Here is a 19,473-nt window from a genome sequence, read left to right as displayed (position 1 = left end):
AGTCTCACAGTAGGAGACCAGACACACCAGGCAGGACTTCAGGGCCTTCAGTTTGGTTCCAGTGCAGACGTCACAGGAACTTCTCCTGGTCTGGACTCTTGTTGCTCTGAGCTGCTGCTGGCTTTCTGTTGAGTCGACTGTCTCTGAACTGAGAAACCATCTCAGACATGAAGGTGTTGACGAGCAGCTCAGGTCTTGAGAAGAAAACCTTTGTACACATCGGACACATGTTCTGGTTGTTGGTATTCCAGTAATCATTGATGCACTTTTTGCAGAAGTTGTGTCCACATGAAAGTTGACATGACTGGATCAGTGAACACATCCAGACAAAGCCATTGGAGCACAGAACTGATCTTCAGACAGCAGAAAGTTTGCAGAAGCTTCATATCTACACAATATTGAGAAAGAAAAGAACATTATATTAAAAATAGTTTCATTATTTGTTGAAAAGGGGAAAAAACGGTAATTATTTGTATGTCTTTTTAATTAAAAAACAGATCAAAGTCGTCCGTCGACAGATTCTCAACCTCGCTCCTCTTGCAAAGGAGCACAGAATAAGTCAAAAGTGAGTTAAAGAACAGCAGAAATAATGAAGAAATAATAGACAGTTGTGCACCTACTTTAGAGATGCCTTTACTGTTTATATTTCAGAAAATGTTGGGACCACTAATGATCCGTGTATTCTATAGAGTGCCATCAAAGGTTGTATAAGTGAATACAGCAATTCCCATGTTCTTCGGCATCTGAATAAAACTAGATCGGCCAAAAGAATGAATATGAGACTACTCTAAAAATGTTGAAGAATGAATCTGCAAAATACTGTGTTTGTGCAGGTTTTTTGCAATGTCTACTCCATATATATATAATATATTTTTTATATGGTTTTTGTCTGAGTATCTTTGTATATGTACAGTGTGTTCATCTTTTCTTTGCATACATTTTCGAAAACCAATAAAAGATTTGAGCACAAAAACAGGGGGCCCAATGCAGCCAATCGGATCAAGCAAGAGGCTCAAGGCAGCCAATCAGATCAAGCAGGAGGCGGGCTCTCCTTCCTGTTTTCGTGGGTATGAACGGCGGAAATTAAAAGCAAAAGGCAAACCCCGACGAGACACTCATATTAGCGTATAACCTCCGCTTTTATGGGGCGTTCTCCTCCTCTTCGTCCCACAACAACAGCAAGAGAGCGCGACCCAGCTGTTTGACTCCATTTTTGTAAATGAAGTTGTATAAGCCTGCCGCGCCGCACTCCACTGGCACGTTTCTTTACCACGGCGCCGTTTGAAGCGGCTGGTGTATCACCGAGCCCCTAAAGCTAAGGTGTTGCGTTAATCCTGGTGGTTACATGCGTAAATATAATCAGATGTACTCACCATGTTTGTAAGAGACTCTGATGAAGTCACTTTGAATTGAGAGAAAAGCAGAGACTGTCTCCGCTGCAGTGTTTCTGCCGACCAACGTGTGGTTTCCGGGGTGACGCAGCAGCTCTCCTCTTCAGGGTGGCCCGCCTTCTTACCTGCAGCCAGGTTGCCAGGTCTGTGTGACAAAACCAGCCCACTGCCCAATCAAAACCAGCCCAATGCCCAATAAAACAAGCCTCCAAAAACAAGCCCAATATCAGAACTCAAAATATGCCTGTGTTAAACCATATACACTGCTTTTAAAGTCCAACAACATTAAGCATTATTTCCAAATGTATTGTAATATCTACAAAGTAACAAACAAATGGTTAGTATGCCAGCATTAAAAGCAGTTTTCCCTAAACAAGTTATTTCACCACCTAGGTCCTAAAATGGCCTTGTGTAATTAGATACAGTATATTATCATAAATAAAAATATAGCTCTGTGAAGGTGTAGACCACAGGTCACTAACTGGCCGGACAGCGGTCCGGGTTCCGGACCCAGAGGCACGTCCCCATCATCGGACCCGGACCGCCAGCCAAAAACAGAAGGTTATGATTTAAAACCTGACGGGGTGTTTTAATTTTTTACCGGAAGGGCGTGCGAAGCAGCTTTGCAGTCTTTACGGTAGTGGTTTAGCGGATGCGAAACGACAGAACCAATTGGTATGCGAGTTAAGCCATCCCGCATTGATACCACTCAGCCAATCAAATCTATGCATTCTCGGCGGTAAAACACACGTCTCAACAGACAGCGCTACTTGCAGACAGATGAGAAAGTAGAGGCAGGTTACACTCTGAAAAGATTTGCAGAAAGAAAGAAAGCTAAGGGCTTATACATGTAGAAAACAAAGGGAGAGAAACGACCGACTGCGCTCGGAGAAAGTTGAGAAAAAAGGCGAGTGAGACAGAGAAAGGGAGAGAAACATAAGGAACAAATGTCGCTCTCCAAAAAAGAAAAGTTGACAGCCTTGAAAATAGAGCATTTAACCGAATGGACAGACTCATTTCTGTTCATACTTCCCACAGGATACACAAAACCAGTGTGTCTTATATGTTCAGAAACCGTGGCACTTATTAAAGTGGCACATGTGGAACGCCATTATGAGACAAACATAAAGGTTTTTTGAAATGTAAACATACCCACTCAACCAAGTGAGATCACAGAAAAACAAGTGGTCTCACAGCCCAATATGAACAGTCCACCAGGATCCTGAGCCACACGTTCACTGCCCAACAACGTGCTTCCATTGAGTGTTCCCTCAGAGTTGCTTGGATTTTGAGGGCAACACAAAAAGCCATTTACTGATGGAGGGCTTGTCAAAGAATGCATGAGTGTCGCTGAAACATTACTGATGGAAAACCAAAACAAGAGCTTTGTGATAAGATAAAGCAACACCCATGTCAGCATCATCTGCCACAAAGAAAAGTGAAATATTAACTCAGGATGTGCTAACCCAGCTAAATGAAGCCATACATAAGGCAACCATGTAGGCTTAGCTGTGGATGAGTCCACTGACATCTGTGACAATGCTCAGCTGTTAGTGTACGTCAGGTTTTCAACACAGACCAGAAAGCATTCTAGAAGACCTGTTAGGTGTCACTCCCCTTCAGACCAGTACAAGAGGAGGAAGATATCTACACTGGCACATTAAGGAGATGTTAACGAAGAGAGGAATAGAACCAACACAAGTGGTTTCAATAGCCATTAGATGGAGCCCTGCTATGATAGGGAGAGAGAAAAGGAGCTGTAGCAAGACTGAAAGAGGACAATCCAGAGCTCATAAACTACCATTGCATCATTCATCAATCGTCACTCTGTGCCTCCCTGTCAGATGAGCATGCTGAAGTGATGAATACAATGATGAAAATGATCAGCATTTTCTCAGGGCATCCTCTTCCACCTAGCATCGCATGCTGAGGAATTCCTCAGAGAAGTTGATGCCAATGCTGATGATCTTTGCTGCACAATAATGTGGAGATGGCTCAGCAAAGGGAGGGTCTTAGCGCTTTTTGGTCCATCAGGAGGAAGTAGCATCTTTTGGCAGAGCTAACACATCGTAGAAAGCAACACATGTTTTCTCTCTTTTTGGAAATGATAAACAGATGGATAATGTGGCCTTTTGGTTGATATCACTGCACATCTGAATGAACTGAATTTGAGGCTACAAAGGCAAGGACAATTCAATTTGTAGAACTGATGACCGCTTGTCCGCTTCCTTTCAAAAAAGAAACTTGAGTTGTTCAAGGAAGACCTGCAGGGAGACTGTGCACACTTCCCAGCAGTGCAGGAACAGGTTCAGGGACAGAGAGATGCGTCTTCTTTTGTTGACTTCTATTGATAAGCTGATCAGTAAACTTCAGCAACCGTTTTGACAGCTTCAGCTTTAACAGCAACTCACCATGTGTATCTCAGGAACCCATTTATCATCACTGATGTCAGGGGGGTTCTCAAAGGAAGTCACACAGCACTTTAAATGGGTAAATCCCAAAGCACTCTCCAGATGCAACTGGTTTGATCTCCAAGCAGATGTGTCCCTGAAAGAAAGCAGTTTCTAAGAACTGACCCTTCCACTTTCTGGGCTCCAAACGGTCCCTGAGGACAGCTTTTCCCAGGTCTGGAGGAAAGTTGCCATATATTATCTTGACCATGTTTGGCTCCACCTACAACCGCGTAGGCAGCTTTCTCCCGATGAATATCACTGCAAAATAATATCGTTCGAGAAGCTCACCAATGAGCACACTCCACATGCATGAGGATGGCACTGACTCCATTCAAGCCCAGGTTTAAAGTCCTGGCAGGACAAGCTAGAGCTCAATTCTCACACTGAGCAAACAAGTGGGGGGGGGAAAAAAATTTTTTTCCCCCCCCAAAATTTTTTTTTTAATTTTTCCAAAAAATTTTTTAATTTTTTAAAAAAAAAATTTTTGTTTTCCCCCCTTTTTAATTTTTTAATTAAATTTTTTGAATTTTTATTTTTTTAAAAAATTTTTTTTTTTTTAAAAATTTCCCCCCCCTTTTTTTTAAAACAAAAAAATTTAAAAAAAAAAAAAAAGGGGGGGTTTTTTTATTTTTTTTTTAAAAAAAAATTTTTTTTTTTTAAAAAAACACCCAAAAAAAAATTTTAACCTTTGGGCCTTTTTAAAACCCCCGGGGGGAAAATTTTTTTTTTTCCCTTTTTTTTTAAAAAAATTTTTTTTTTTTTTTTAAAAAAAAAAAAAAAAAAAAAAATAAAAAGTTACATAAAAAAAAAATTTAAAAAACAATTTTTTTCAAAAAAAAAAAAAAAAAAAAAAAAAACCCCCCCCTTTTTAAACCAAACCCCAAAAAAAAAAAATTTTTTGGGGGGGGGGGGGGGGGGGGGGGTGTTTTGGGGGGGGTTTTTTAAGGGAAAGGGGGGGAAAAGGGGGGGAAAAAACCCCCCCCTTTTTTTTTTTTTTTTTTTTTTAAAAAAAAAAAAATTTTTTTAAAAAAAAAAAAACCCGGGGGCCCCCTTTAAAAAAAAAAAAAAAAAAAAAGGGGGGGGGGGCCCCCCCCCCCCCCCCCCCCTTTTTTAACCCCAAAAAAAATTTTTTTTTTTAAAAAAGGGTTCCCGACCCCCCCTTTTGAAATTTCCCCGGTAAAACCCCCCCCCCAAAAAATTTTAAACCCCTTTTCCCCCCCCCACAAAAAAGGGGGCCCCCCCCCCCCCCCCCCCCCCTGGGGGGGTGGTTTTTTGGGGGGAAAAACCCCCCCGGGGTTTTTTTTTTAAATTTTTTTTAAAACCCCCCCCCCCCCCCCCTTTTTGGGGGGGGGGCCCCTTTTTGGGGGAAAAAAAAAATACATTTTCAGAACATTTAAGTCCCATGAACAAATGTCTATAAAATTAAGTAAATATATTTTAAAAATACGTGCAACATAGTTCCTTTTGAACAAAAAAAATCTATAAAATAACATAAATAACATTTCCAGCTGCTTTTAAAATGCAAATTCATTTACATAATAGAATGTATGTGTGTGTGTGTGTGTGTGTGTGTGTGTGTGTGTGTGTGAGTTCTCATGTCTCTATGTGATGGATGTTTGTGCACAGGTTCATAAGTCTCCTCCTGAGCTTTTGTGAATATACTAGGAAAACAATCCTTTTCAAACTATTAATATAAAAACTTCCAGTTGACATTTGGTCCATTCTCCTGGAAAAAAGAAAAAAAAGGCAGACATTAGCCAAACAACAGTCACCACATCTCTTATGACACCACCACTTCAGATTAATGTCAGACTGGATAAATATGAATGAATACTATTTTTACAGATTAAGCAACGCGAGCCATCCGACCCAAAACACTATTTAGACATATTGACAGGTAAACACCACTCTACTTACTACCATTCTAAAACTATTGTTAATTAGTCTAATTAATGTGTAGTGCGCCTATCCATAGCTGTTATTAACTTGACACATGAGTAAAGCTTAACTATATGATACATACTCATATACATGAGGATAGTTAATACATATATATTTATGTTAGACTTACTTTGAGATGCTGAAGTAGGTCCTGGTGTCATGGCCCATGAGCTCCACAGGATCCTGACGGGACGTGGTCATTTCACCAATAACGCCATGAAGTCCAGCTGTCTGCTCGCGGTGGACTGGTCCAGAGTCTCGTGGAACAGAATGAAGAACGCGCCGCCCTGTTGGTCTTCGGTGATGAGCTCTTTGTTGCACGGCGCTGATTTCCTCCGATGACCTTCAGCGTTGTAGCGTTGACGTCGTTGCGAGCGGCGGAGCAGGAGCTAGCCCATGGCTCTGGCGGCCTCGCTAGTCTCTGTGCTTCTTGCTCTGCTGTGAGATTCCACCAAAATAAGGCAGCTTCAGAAGCATTTCACCGACCGTGACCAGAAACACTCGTTCTTTTCAAGCCGTTGTTGAACTTGCATCCCCCCCATGTTTTCTAAACGAGTCGATGCTTAAAAGCAGTGTATATGGTTTTGGCACAGGCATATTTTGAGTTCTGATATTGGGCTTGTTTTTTGGGCTTGTTTTATTGGCCATTGGGCTGGTTTGATTGGCCATTGGGCTGGTTTTCACACAGACCTGGCAACCCTGGCTGCAGGTAAGAGGGGGAGCCACCCCGAAGAGGAGAGCTGCTGCGTCACACCCCGGGAAACCCACGTTGGTCCGGCAGAAACACCGCAGGGAGCAGTCTCGCTTTCTCTCAATTCAAAGTGACTTCATCAGAGTCTCTTACGAACACTGGTGAGTACATCATATTTAAAATTACACCTGTAACCACCAGGATTAGCAAAACCTTAGCTTTGGGCTCGATCCACCAGCCGCTTCAAACCGCCGTGGTAAAACGTGCCAGTGGAGTGCGCGCAGCCGGGCGATACAACTTCATTTACAAAATGGAGGCAAGCAGCCGTCGCGCTCTTGCTGTGTTGTGGGATGAAGAGGAGGAGAACGCCCCATAAAAGCGGAGGTTATACCGCTAATATGAGTGTCTCGTGGGTTTGCCTTTTTCTTTTAATTTCCCCCATACCACGAAAACAGGAAGGAGAGCCCGCCTCCTGCTTGATCTGATTGGCTGCCTTCGGCCTCTTGCTTGATCCGATTGGCTGCATTGGGCCCCTTGTTTTTGTGCTCAAATCTTTTATTGGTTTTCGAAATATATGCAAAAGAAAAGATGTACACACTGTACATATACAAAGATACTCAGACAAAAACCATACACAAAATATATTATATATATACGGGTAGACATGCAAAAACCTGCACACACAGTATTTTGCTGATTCATTCTTCAACATTTTTAGAGTAGTCTCATATTCATTCTTTTGGCCAAATCTAGTTTTATTCAGATAAAAAAATTCTGTTTTTTCAGAGGAGCAGAGTTTATACCATCATTATTATGAGGACAGAAGTATGGGAGGTTTCTCCTTGAAGGGCAGCCAGTAAAGGGTAGATGAGAGCTGCAGCTTCTACGTCATAGAGGAGACAGACCCTCCTCATAGTCCACAAACTTTTACCTTCTGAGGCCCAGACTCAGGGGCGAAGAACTGAAGGACCAACATTAGCTTGATACTTGTTTCCATTTGTTAAAAATATAGTCCAGTAACCACCTTCAGGACTCCATGTGATGTCTTCTTTCCTGTTAATAGACTCTCTGACCACTCCTAAAGTCCAGTCAGTTTTCCTTTGCTTGAACCTCAAAGTAAAATCTGCCTGAAGAGAAATTTTGCTTTGCTAAGACACAAACATATTTAGTAAATCTCTCTGGGTTGTTTGGGAGATTCTTCGTCACATCACCATGTTTCACTTGTTTCCCGTCATCAGACAGGATGAGGTAATGATGAGCTGTTTCAGGATCAAGAGTCACGTCCACTGCAAACTTCTGGGCCCTCTTCATCTTAACTTCAACCAGCGTCTTCATCATGTTGCTGAGCGTCTCCTCCAGCTGAGACACAGCTCTCCTCACAGTCCCCTCATGTGATGCTGGAGGAACACTGACCTGAGACCAGTCCTTGGTGGGTGGTGGATGGTGGATGTTGAGGGACTGGACACTCTGGAGGAGGTGGAGATGGTCTTCAGAGAGGGAGAGCTTCTCCACCTCAGTGCTCCTCTTCATCAGATCAGAGATCTCCTGTTCCATCTCTCTGATGGCGTCTTCAGCCTGTTTCTTGGTGCTTCTCTGCTTCTCTTCTGTCGTAGTGATGAGCTCGTTCAGTTTTCTCTCCACAGACTCCTTCAGACCAGTGAAGACATGAACACCTTCTGCTTTCTCTCGGTCTGCATCTTCCTCACTGAGCTTCACGTTGTGTTGGACCTCCTGAATCTTCAGGCGTCTCTTCTGGATCATCTCCTGAGTTTCAGCCTCTGTCTTCTGCAGCTCCACCTTCTTTCCTTCACATTCTTGTTTCAGAGGAACAACATTGTGCATCTTGGTCCAACACAGTGCAGAGAATGCAGACACACGTCTGGTCGGTCCTACAGAACAGCTCCAGAGGTTTATCGTGCTTCAGACACATCCTGTCTTCCAGGTTCTCCACAGGGTCCATCAGCTGATGTCTCTTCAGGCGTGAAGCTGTCAGGTGAGGCTCAGGTGAGTCTCACAGTGGAGGCCTGACACACCAGGCAGGACTTCAGGGCCTTCAGTTTGGTTCCAGTGCAGGCGTCACAGGGAACTTCTCCTGGTCTGGACTCTTGTTGCTCTGAGCTGCTGCTGCTGGCTTTCTGCTGAGTCGACTGTCTGAACTGAGAAACCATCTCAGACATGAAGGTGTTGACCCTCAGATCTGGTCTGGTGGTGAAAACCTCTTTGCACATGGGACACTGGCACCTGTCACTCACATTCCAGTGTTCAGTGATGCACTTTTTGCAGAAGTTGTGTCCACATGGTGTTGTGACTGGATCAGTGAACACATCCAGACAGACGGAGCACAGGAACTGGTCTTCAGACAGCAGAAGGTTTGCAGAAGCCATCTCTACACACATTGAGGAAGAAAAAGAAGAACATGTTATTCAAAATAAAAATTCAATAATTTGTTGAAAAGTAAAAATAATTTCTGGTTTCAAGGCCGGCCTCTCAACAGAGACTGCCCTCCTCGTTGTCTCTGAGCAGCTTCACACTGCTAGAGCAGCCTCTCTCCTCTGTCCTTATCCTTCTAGACCTTTCTGCTGCATTTGACACAGTGGACCACCAGATCCTCATGTCCTCCCTTCAGGACCTGGTATCTCAGGTTCTGCTCTCTCCCTCTTCTCATCCTACCTCAGGCCACTCACCAGGTAACCTGGAGAGGAGTTGTGTCTGAACCTTGTCCTCTCACTAGTGGGGTACCTCAGGGCTCCGTCCTGGATCCCCTCCTCTTCTCTTTTTACACCAACTCTCTCAGCTCTGGCTAGGGATGGGAATCGAGAACCGGTTCTGTTTTAGAACCGGTTCCCAGTGAACCGATTGTTTGGGATCGTCAGCCAAATTCTTTAACGGTTCTGCTAACGGTCCTCTGCGCAAACTTTTTTAGTTTCTTCTTCAGACTGCAGCAAACATGGCAACTAGGCAGAAGCGTTCTAAAGTTTGGCTCCATTTCACCGACAACTCGCCACTTGTAACGTGTATAAAAGTCTATTTCGAAGGAGGAACAACAAATATGAATAAACATTTGAACACAGCGTGGAATTAAATGACAGGAGTGTCATGTGTTCGATGCAGCTCAGCTAACGCCGGCGCTTCATCTCTTTCTGTCCAAGGTAAACTCCTCAAAGTGATCACAACCACTCACTGTGAAGCCATTTGCCTTTATTGTGGAGTCGATCAAGTTATCTTCTGTCCCTTCGTTTGAAGCACACATTTGGTCTCCGGCATTGGTCCCGTTATTATCGATCACTTCACGTTTGGATTGAAAGTCCAGTTTTGAGAAATGTTTGATAAACGGTGTTAATTATCGGGCGTGTGTTATCAGCACACGTCGCGTTATCGTGTTAACCATTATTAAACTGAGCATATCGATGTTTAATCCATTATTAAATTTAGCATATAGCTACTAGCTTAGCTATATAATCTTCCATGTTCAGCCCCTACATTGAGGCAGAGGTCGTGTTTGCCTCCTCTTAATGGCTTTATGTCAGCTCAGCAAATTTAGCGATTTTGTTAGTGCCATTTGTTTCATTGTGTAAACCAGCTTTCACTATATAAATAATCTCCATTTCCATCCAATTTAGCTGATGAGGTTCAGTCAGACCGGTTCAGAGGCTGGTCGTCTGTCTGGGTCACAGGCTACAGCACGTCTTGTCCACCTCCTCATATCTTTGTGTTCATCCTCCAGCCCATCTGAGAGAGTGTTCTCCACGGCTGGAGACACAATACGTCCTGAGAGATCGCGTATCCTCCCGGAGAAAGCAGACATGCTTATTTTTCTGCACAAGAATGGTTGATGATCCATACAATTGATGGTTGCACACTTGGTATTTGCCACTGCTAGTTTCATTTTTGGCAGCTCAGTTCATATACCCTTTAAAAAAAAGGAAGGAGCACTCAGCACTGTAATTTCTAGGAACATGTTTAAATTAAACAGAATACATTTTATTTAAGTTATGTACGTTTTATTTTAAGTTCAAGAGGAATATGTATAAATGTTTTTGGTTATTTAAAAAAATGTAAATGTGTATGTATACTAGGGCTGCAACAACGAATCGATAAAATCGATAAAAATCGATTATTAGAAAAGTTGCCAACGAATTTTATTTTCGATTCGTTGCGTCGCGCGATTATTACGCCACTCGATAAGTCGCGGAGCTGTTTGTGTAAAAAAAAAAAATCATTTAGTTGCGCGCGCGGAGCGGAGCGAAGGTAGCGGAAAGACGACCAGAGAGATCATCGGAGAGACCCGTAACGTTGCTCTGAAAAATATGGCGGAGGCAGAAAAATCCGTTCGACCCAAGTCATCCAAGCTGTGGGAGCATTTCACATTAAACACAACAAAAAAGTGTGTGCTATGTAAGCTATGCAACAACAACATGGTGTGGCACGGGAGCACCACGGTAATGATTCAGCACCTTAAGCGAAAACATGTTGGAGTCCTTGATGAGGAGGAAGGTTCAACAGCAGGGTGAGTCACGACAGAATCCGACTTTGTTTCGTTTAGAAGTGGGGAACATAACGCCCCTCCAGCAGCTCTTATGGTGCTGCTGTTTACTCGTTATCCAGCTAGACTAGCATGACAAGTTATAGCGTGAGCTCTAAGAGCAGTAATGCAGGTGTATCCTATAGTTTGCATGACTAAAGACACCTTTTCTTCCACTCGCCTTATTTGGCCCGTTAATTTTCAACCTGTCATGTATATATTCTTTGCTTTGTCCCATATTGTTATTGTTGACAAATATATTTATGTGTATTGTACTTTCTGATTTCATTTTATTCAAGTTATTTTGTAGCACTTGATCATCTTAAGCTGTTTTTAAATGTGGTGTACAAATGAACATAACTTGCACCTACTAAATTGATGGTAATCATTTCATGAATAAGCTTGTGTGAGTGTGTCTGCTCTTTGGGTTACTACCTTTACACAACTAGTAACTAAAACAATAAGTATGTATGTATTGAGTTGATGTAAATGTTGCTCGTACACATACTCAAACTATGTTTTTTATTCCAGAAAAAAACAGCAAACCATGAGAGGATTCTTGACGGGAAATGCACCGTGTACACCACAGCGAGCCGCTGTCTTGACTGATGGTATCCTCAACATGCTCGTCACTGACATGAGGCCTCTGTCCGTGGTTGAAGATGACGGCTTTACGAAAATGATCCATACCTTGAACCCTGGTTTCACTCTGCCATCCAGGACCCACTTCACAAATCTCATGGAGAGAAAATATGAAGATATTTTCATGAAAGTGAAGAGTGCAATAAACACCACCACCAGCAAACTTGCTCTCACCACAGATGTGTGGACAAGTGTAGCAACTGAAGCATACCTTGGTGTTACATGCCACGACATTACAGATGACTGGGACATGCAGTCAATCTGCCTCACCACCATGCCATTGCAAGACAGACATACTGCAGCTAACATTGCAGAGTGGTTGGAGCAGGTAGTGGCCAGATATGACATTTCTCCAAGCAAAATCATTGCCATAGTACATGACAATGGTGCCAATATTGTGGCTGCAGTGAATATCCTGGAGGAGAAGCATGGGTGGTCCTCTGTCCGTTGCACTGGCCATACTTTGCAACTTGTCATCAATGCGGCATTAAAGAGTCCAGGGATTGAAAAAGCTGTCGGGGCTGCAAGATGTCTGGTAGAACATTTTAAGAACAGTGAGCTAGCCAGCAGTAAGCTCAAAGAGAAACAGAAACAAATACAACTGAGCACAGCCTTGTTCAAGACGTGGTACAAGGTGGAACAGTACATTCTCTATGATCAGCCGGCTTCTCGAACAAAGGTGGCCTGTCACAGCAACACTGTCCGACAGCTCTGTCACACAGAGAGGCAAAAGGTACCTCGATGTGAAACCAGACCAGTGGAGCTGCTGGAAGAGCTTTCAACAGTTCTCAAGCCTTTTGAATGTGTCACTGCGTTCATGAGTGGACAGAAATATGCAACAATATCTGCAATACCTCCACTTGTGAAGGGGCTGTTGAAGTCCACCCAGAGTGCTGCCTCCGAGTCAGCTCCGCTGCAGGCTTTCCAACTCACTGCTGTGCAGCAGTTGCAGGAGAGATGGAAACGGGAGACTGCTTTCTCAGATAGAGCACCAAACACGGTGATTCTAGCGATGGTCCTTGACCCAAGGTTTAAGAAACTGAAGTGTCTTTCACCTGATGAAGTCCTACATGTTCAGACCAAAGTGCAAACAATGGCACTTCAAGAGAGAAGGGAGATGGGTCAGCATGGCAGTTGCAGTGTCATGAATACTACAGCTACTAAATCAGCCACTCTACTTGACTCACTCCTTGGTTCTGATGGTGAAGATGAGGATAGAGCAGGCGAAGCTGAGGATGTTTACATCCAAGTGAGGAGCAAGTCCTCATACTTTGGAGAAAAGAGCCTTGCCAAGGAAGAAAACCCATTATTGTGGTGGAAGGCTAACAATGACCGATATCCCATGTTGGCCAGGCTAGCCAAGTCTTACTTGTGTGTCCCTGCCACCTCAACACCATCTGAACGGCTGTTTTCTGCAGCAGGAAACATAGCCTCCAAGAAAAGAGCGAGCCTGAGCCAGGAGCATGTGGACATGCTCACAGTTTTGCATTGCAACACAAAGTGGCTGAACAAAGGGAGTGAGTGATTGTGTGTGTGTCTGTCTGTCGTCTGTCTGAGTGTGAGTTTGAGTTTAGTGAAGAGGAAAAGTTCTGATGTTCCAACAAATCCTGTTAAGTTTTCTGATCTGTATTTTTCTTTATTTTTTACTATTTATTGTTCTGACAGCTCAGGTCCCTTTAAACATTTAAACAAAAATATAAATATTTGTGCACTTTATTTTTTTAAAGCCTATATATTTGGCTGATGCATACATATGTATGTTTTTTGTGTTAGTCCGTTTATATATATATTTTTTTCTTTGAATTACTTTAAAAGCTCAGGAATGTTCAAGGAGCAACCTGTTTGTGCACGTTCTAAAGTTATTTGCACTTCTGTTCTGTTTTTTAATAAATGGTTCGAATTAATGCTTGTTTTTTTTGTTTTTTTCGATTACTCTACAGAATAATTGACCGATTATCAAAATAATCGTTAGTTGCAGCCCTAATGTATACATACTGTATATGGTGTATGCAGCATTATAGAAAATTATATAAAAGAAAATTAATGTAAATAAACCCGTTTGTGCTCTTTTTTTTCACCCCTTGCCCAATAAGAATCGATAAAAGAATTGATAAGGAATCGAATCGATAAGGCATCGGAATCGTTAAAATCGTATCAATTCTCATCCCTAGCTCTGGCGTTTCCTACCATAGCTATGCTGATGACACCAACTGTGGGCGTCTCTCAGTGGAGATCCAGACACCACCTGAAAATGATCCCTGACTAGACTGAACTACTTCTCCTTCCAGGTAAAGACTCTCCCACCCACAGCCTGACTATTACGCGTCTTCATCACACCTGAGACTGAGGAGGACTTCATCAAGGGGAGGACACGTCAACACGAGACCTTCTGTCCCCAGGAGACCAGAAACACGGCATCACTACGGTGAGTGAGAACTAGTCGTAACTATTTCTGACAACAGCTCTGACAACAAAGCTCTGCTGACTGATGACTAACACATCACATTTCCTCCAGCTGCTTCACAATAAAAGCCATAAACTCTTATTGTGAAACTACTAGAGGAAATAGAGGAAGTGATCAATGAACAGGAACAAAAGCAGGAAAGTCAGAGTGAGACTAAACTGAAAACCACAGATTCAGTTACTAGTGACTAAAGTCCTCCTGGGACAGTTTAAAGCAGTTAAAGTGAGTTTCTGTGTCGTGGGACTGTGGACAGACAGCCATAGTTATATTGTTAATAATTCATCAGGTATGAAGTGATAAGAGAGGAACTTCCTGCCCGAGTAAAGCTAAAGTGTTGTGTTAATCCTGGTGATCACAGGTGTGAATATGATCAGATGTACTCACCAGTGTTTGGAAGAGACTCTGTTGAGTTGTTGAGAAAAACCTGAAGACGTCACTTTGAATCGTCTCAGAGAGAAAAGCAGAGACTCGTCTCGACTGCAGTGTTTCTGACTGAAGTTAACTTTCGTTTCCTGAGTGTGACGCAGCAGCTCTCCTCTTCAGGGTGGCTCCGCCTCTTATCTGCAGCTCTTTTAGTTTTGTAGCTTTAGTTTGTCTTTTAAGGGGACTTGTGTGCTTCAACTGTCTCTTTGTTTTTAATAAAACGTTGATAGTTTGGACTCTGACTGTGTTTGTGTCGCAGGGCGGAGAAAGCAGAAGGCAACCTGAGAGACAAAGCGCAGGGCAAAGCTCACAACTGTTGAACTCTTCCTGACGTCACCTGTCCATCAACTCATAACTATTTATTGTCTGCTGCTTCTTCTCGTTGAAAACACGTTCAAGCTAAATAACTGTGATTTGCATCAAGTTATAATTGTGCCACTTTCAACCCTCAAGTTGTTGCGTTGCCGGTGTTACACCCCTACTGGTTTTCAAACCTACTGGTTTCCCTACGCGTGCGTGTGTTGTGTTCTCTTCACATCTGCAGCGGGGCTCTGTCTCGCTCACCAGATTCGTCACACATTCACAAACATATTGCTGGAGATCTCCAAGCCTCCGTTCATATCCATTTCGGCGATTACGATTGTATAAGTGAGCAGTGCATCACAGCCACGTAGGAAGAAATACATTTAATAAAAAATAAAAATAAAAAGATCGCCCGACCTGGTTTCGATCTCTGTCACGCAAAATGAAACTGCACTCTAAGCCGCGCAGTCTGTGCGCTGCGCCACCAGATATTAGTTTCAACTCAAGTAATTGATATATTCAACCATTACGTCACATCTTTTGTTTCATGGGAACAGTTTGGCGGAGGGGATCTGAAACAACTGGTTACCTTGTTAGGATATTTACACTTTGAAACATGTTTAGCGATGCTTGTTCGCAACGCAACAGCCACACAATACCGACAACAACTAATTGACTTTCGTGACGAGTATATAATGACGATGGTACTGTGAACAGAGATTAGAAACATTGCGAACACTGAACAACAGGAAGAATGGAATACTAGTAATGTTCCATCGACAAAACAATGTAGAACATATTGCTGGAGCTCTTGAAGCCACATGTCACATCTATTTACGATTGTACAAGTGAGCACTACACGTCACACATGAAGAAACACATATTTTTATAAATACAATATGAACGGAGGCTTGAAGATCTCCAGCAATATGTTTGTGAATGTGTGACGAATCTGGTGAGCGAGACAGAGCCCCGCTGCAGATGTGAAGAGAACACAACACACACACGCGTAGGGAAACCAGTAGGTTTGAAAACCAGTAGGGGTGTAACACCGGTCCGGAATCCCACAATGCATTGCGGTCCCATGGTGTCCAATGAAAACACTCCGTCAAACGTTGCGCTGCATTCTTTGGGTCTGTGTTTCTGTCTTATGGACTTTGTGGAAATGAAGAGAAAATAGTCAATTTTTTACATTTTTGCAGCGGCTCGTGCTGGTTGTTAATTATTCATTCATTCACGAGAACATTCACACACTCACTCACACACACACACACACACGCACAAGATCATTCATTCACACACACACACTCTCACACACACGCTCAAACAGGGCCGGAGTGGGGCCACTTTTCAGCCTGGGAATTTCAGGCTCAAGACCAGCCCACTTTTTTCATGGTATCGTGGAAATTGGATAAATGAAGCAACAGTTCAGCTCTTACTATCCTGTAGTTCTTTTATTAATACCATGGTCCAACAAATAATGTAACGGTTAAATACAACAATAATAATCCACTTAAGATGAGAAGTTAACAAAAAATATGCACAACATTAAAAAAGGCAGAAGGGCGTAGCAGGGGTGTCAGATTCAGATTAGGCAGCCAGATTTGTTGGAGTGAGACCTCATGGGGGCCGTCATGGTCATTGTCATGGTCATTGTCATGGTCATTATAATTTTTCTGCATGAGTATTATATAGTGGTGATTTACTCCTTTACTACACACACTTCTGAGCAAACAATGCATGTTGGTTCATCAAGTACTGTACTGCTCTTTCTTAGAATATATAACTTTAATTCATATAGTGTCCTCTGTTATCCTCTCTACCTGTCCCTGTAGTCATGGCCTCCTCATTGCAAATGTCGGGCTCATCATTTTCAGCAGGAGACTCTTATCTGCTGCTCCGAAAGAAAAATTAAGAGTGATATTACTGCATACTTCAATATCAATATCAATAGTATAAATCAATATTTGCATAATATTTGCAAAGTCTATGGATCGCCATATTTTGGGTGATATAAAAAGGCTAATATTTTAATTCAATTTAATATTTTGCTTGAGAATAGGTTGACAACGCTACAATGATATTAATCAAGGCTACAACGTCAGCCGAATAGTTATGCTAATCATTAGGCCTCTGTCTCTCTTTACCAGTTGCCACTTGTGTTTCTCCTCTTGAAAATAAATCTGTAAGCTTGGCACATTTGGCAGCATCCTCCTCCAATGCCTTTCTTTTTTTCAACCTGGCTTTTCCAGCCCCTCCTGCCCTCTTCCTCCCGTCCATCCTCCCTGACGGATCGTTGTGGTCGGCCGGCCCAGCTATCAGGAGCTGAGAAAACTTTGGAAAAGACTGCCAAGGACCGAACCAACTCGATTAGAAGCGCTCCTCCCAAATTGAGTTGGTTGGTTCCATAATGGACTGAACCAACTCTATTATTTGGGAGGGTGAACTTCCTCGCATGGTACAACCCATGCAGAGGCTGGTGTCAGAATGCGCGTGTGTAGCCCACTTTAAGAGAAGATGGACTAACGTGACAAATGTCAACAAATAAAATTCGACCGCCCAGAAGTGAAACGGCCCACCGGGAACTCTCCCGATTCTCCCGATTACCCACCCCGGGCCTGGGCTCAAACACACTCACACATTCACACACTAAACTTCATTTATTCACACTCACACACACACACACAACATCATTCACACTCACACGCTCACTCACACAAGATCATTCATTCACACACATTGACGCAAGATCACCATCACTCAAACACACACACACACACACACACACAACATCATTCACACTCACACGCTCACTCACACAATATCATTCATTCACACACCTTCACGCTCATATCTGTCTTAATTCACGTGTCATTTACTCGATCGCTGATCATCTACAGAGCATCGACCGCTCGGACTCGATTCGCTGTAGTTTGTCCCTCCGCGCTTTCCGTCCCGCCAGTTGACAGCTGGGAGCAGAGTACGAACTCCATGTATTAATCTCGCAGATTAAACTCTGGTGTTTTGTCGTCATAATGCACAGATTAAAAGTCATTTCGGGCCACTTGTCGTCCTCCGGTTCCCCGAGGTACACGCGGGATGTACGGCGGACGGAGTGCGGCTCGGCGCCGGGCAGCAGCCCGCAGGACGTGGTGGTGGTTCACGGACCGAGGACCGCCATCGGGAAAGCGAAGAGAGGGGCGTTCATGGTAACTGGGACTAACGAGTACTCATGAGCTCAGAAAACATGTGTAACTTTATTGCTGCTAGTTGTACGACATGAAGATGAGAATACTTCCTGTACTTTAACTACATGAAGTTACGAATACTTCATGTACTTTAACTACATGATAAATCTGAGAATACTTATTTTACTTTTAAATAAAAACATAAAGCTGAGAATACTTATTGTACTTTAACTACATAAATCTGAAAATACTTATTGTACTTTAACTACATAACGCTGAGAATACTTATTGTACTTTAACTACATGAAGAATACGTACATGTTTTTAACTACATAACGCTGAGAATACTTATTGTACTTTAAAAGCTGAAAATACTTATTGTACTTTAACTCCATGAAGCTACGAATACTCCCTGTACTCTAACTCCTCCCCTGACCTCTGACCTCTGACCTTTGGGGTTAACGAGCCCTGCTGCTTGTCTGCAGGACACGACGCCTGACGAGCTGCTGAGCGCCGTGATGCGCGCGGTGCTCGCGGACGTTGGCCTTCCTCCCGACCGCTGGGAGACGTTTGTGTCGGTGGGAAACCGAAATACTATTTTAATATTTGATGTACTTGTGTGTACTCTAGTGTACTTGTGTACTCTTGTGTACTTGCGTGTACTCTTGTGTACTTGTGTGTACTATTGTGTACTTGCGTGTACTCTTGTGTACTTTTGTGTACTTGCGTGTACTCTTGTGTACTTGTTATTGCTGGTGTGTTTTTTATATTTTGGTTGTGTATTGCTGTCTGCAGGTAACGTGCTGCAGCCGGAGTGCTGTGATGGCCAGGTGGCTCACTTCCTCAGGTCAGACCTCCTCCTCCTCTTCATCATCACTGACTCACGCGCCCCTCCTCCGTCCCGCCGCGGCGTGTCTCACAGCTCTGTCTTCGTTTCAGCGGGTTTCCGGACACGGTGCCGTGTTACACCGTCAACCGGCAATGTTCCTCCGGCCTGCAGGCTGTGTTCAACATCGCAGGTACAAGCTCTCACATCACAGATATATATATATATATATATATATATCATTTATTTATTGTATATATATTATTTATTATATATATACAGTATATATTTATAAATATATATATTATTCATGTATTTGAATTTATATATGTGTGTATATATATATTTGAACCGCTTAAACCAAAGTTACTGTAAAGGAATAGTTACAAACTTTATAAAGAAAACAAAGTGTGTCTTTTAAGTGGACTTGTGTGCTTCAACTGTCTCTTTGTTTTTAATAAAACGTTGATAGTTTGCACGAGCGTTGGCACGCCAGAGTGAGCTGAGCCGCATGCCGCCGTGTGGCTCTTCTCGGTGTCCGAATTCAAAGCTCGTTTCTCGGGTGTTCCCTCCAGACTCGACCGGTACCGGTACCGGCAGCGGCGGCAGGTGAGTCCGGGACCCGGAGC

General features: G+C 43.1%; 1 pseudogene; it reads right to left on the bottom strand.

Moving 5' to 3' along the window:
• Positions 1-7,436: 7,436 nt before the first annotated feature.
• On the bottom strand, positions 7,437-14,967 carry LOC130191050 (E3 ubiquitin-protein ligase TRIM47-like; annotated as a pseudogene).
• Positions 14,968-19,473: the final 4,506 nt, after the last annotated feature.

The sequence above is a fragment of the Pseudoliparis swirei genome, unplaced genomic scaffold (assembly GCF_029220125.1).
Source record: "Pseudoliparis swirei isolate HS2019 ecotype Mariana Trench unplaced genomic scaffold, NWPU_hadal_v1 hadal_26, whole genome shotgun sequence".
Classification (NCBI taxonomy): domain Eukaryota; kingdom Metazoa; phylum Chordata; class Actinopteri; order Perciformes; family Liparidae; genus Pseudoliparis; species Pseudoliparis swirei.
This window is presented reverse-complemented; position numbering and strand designations above follow the sequence as displayed.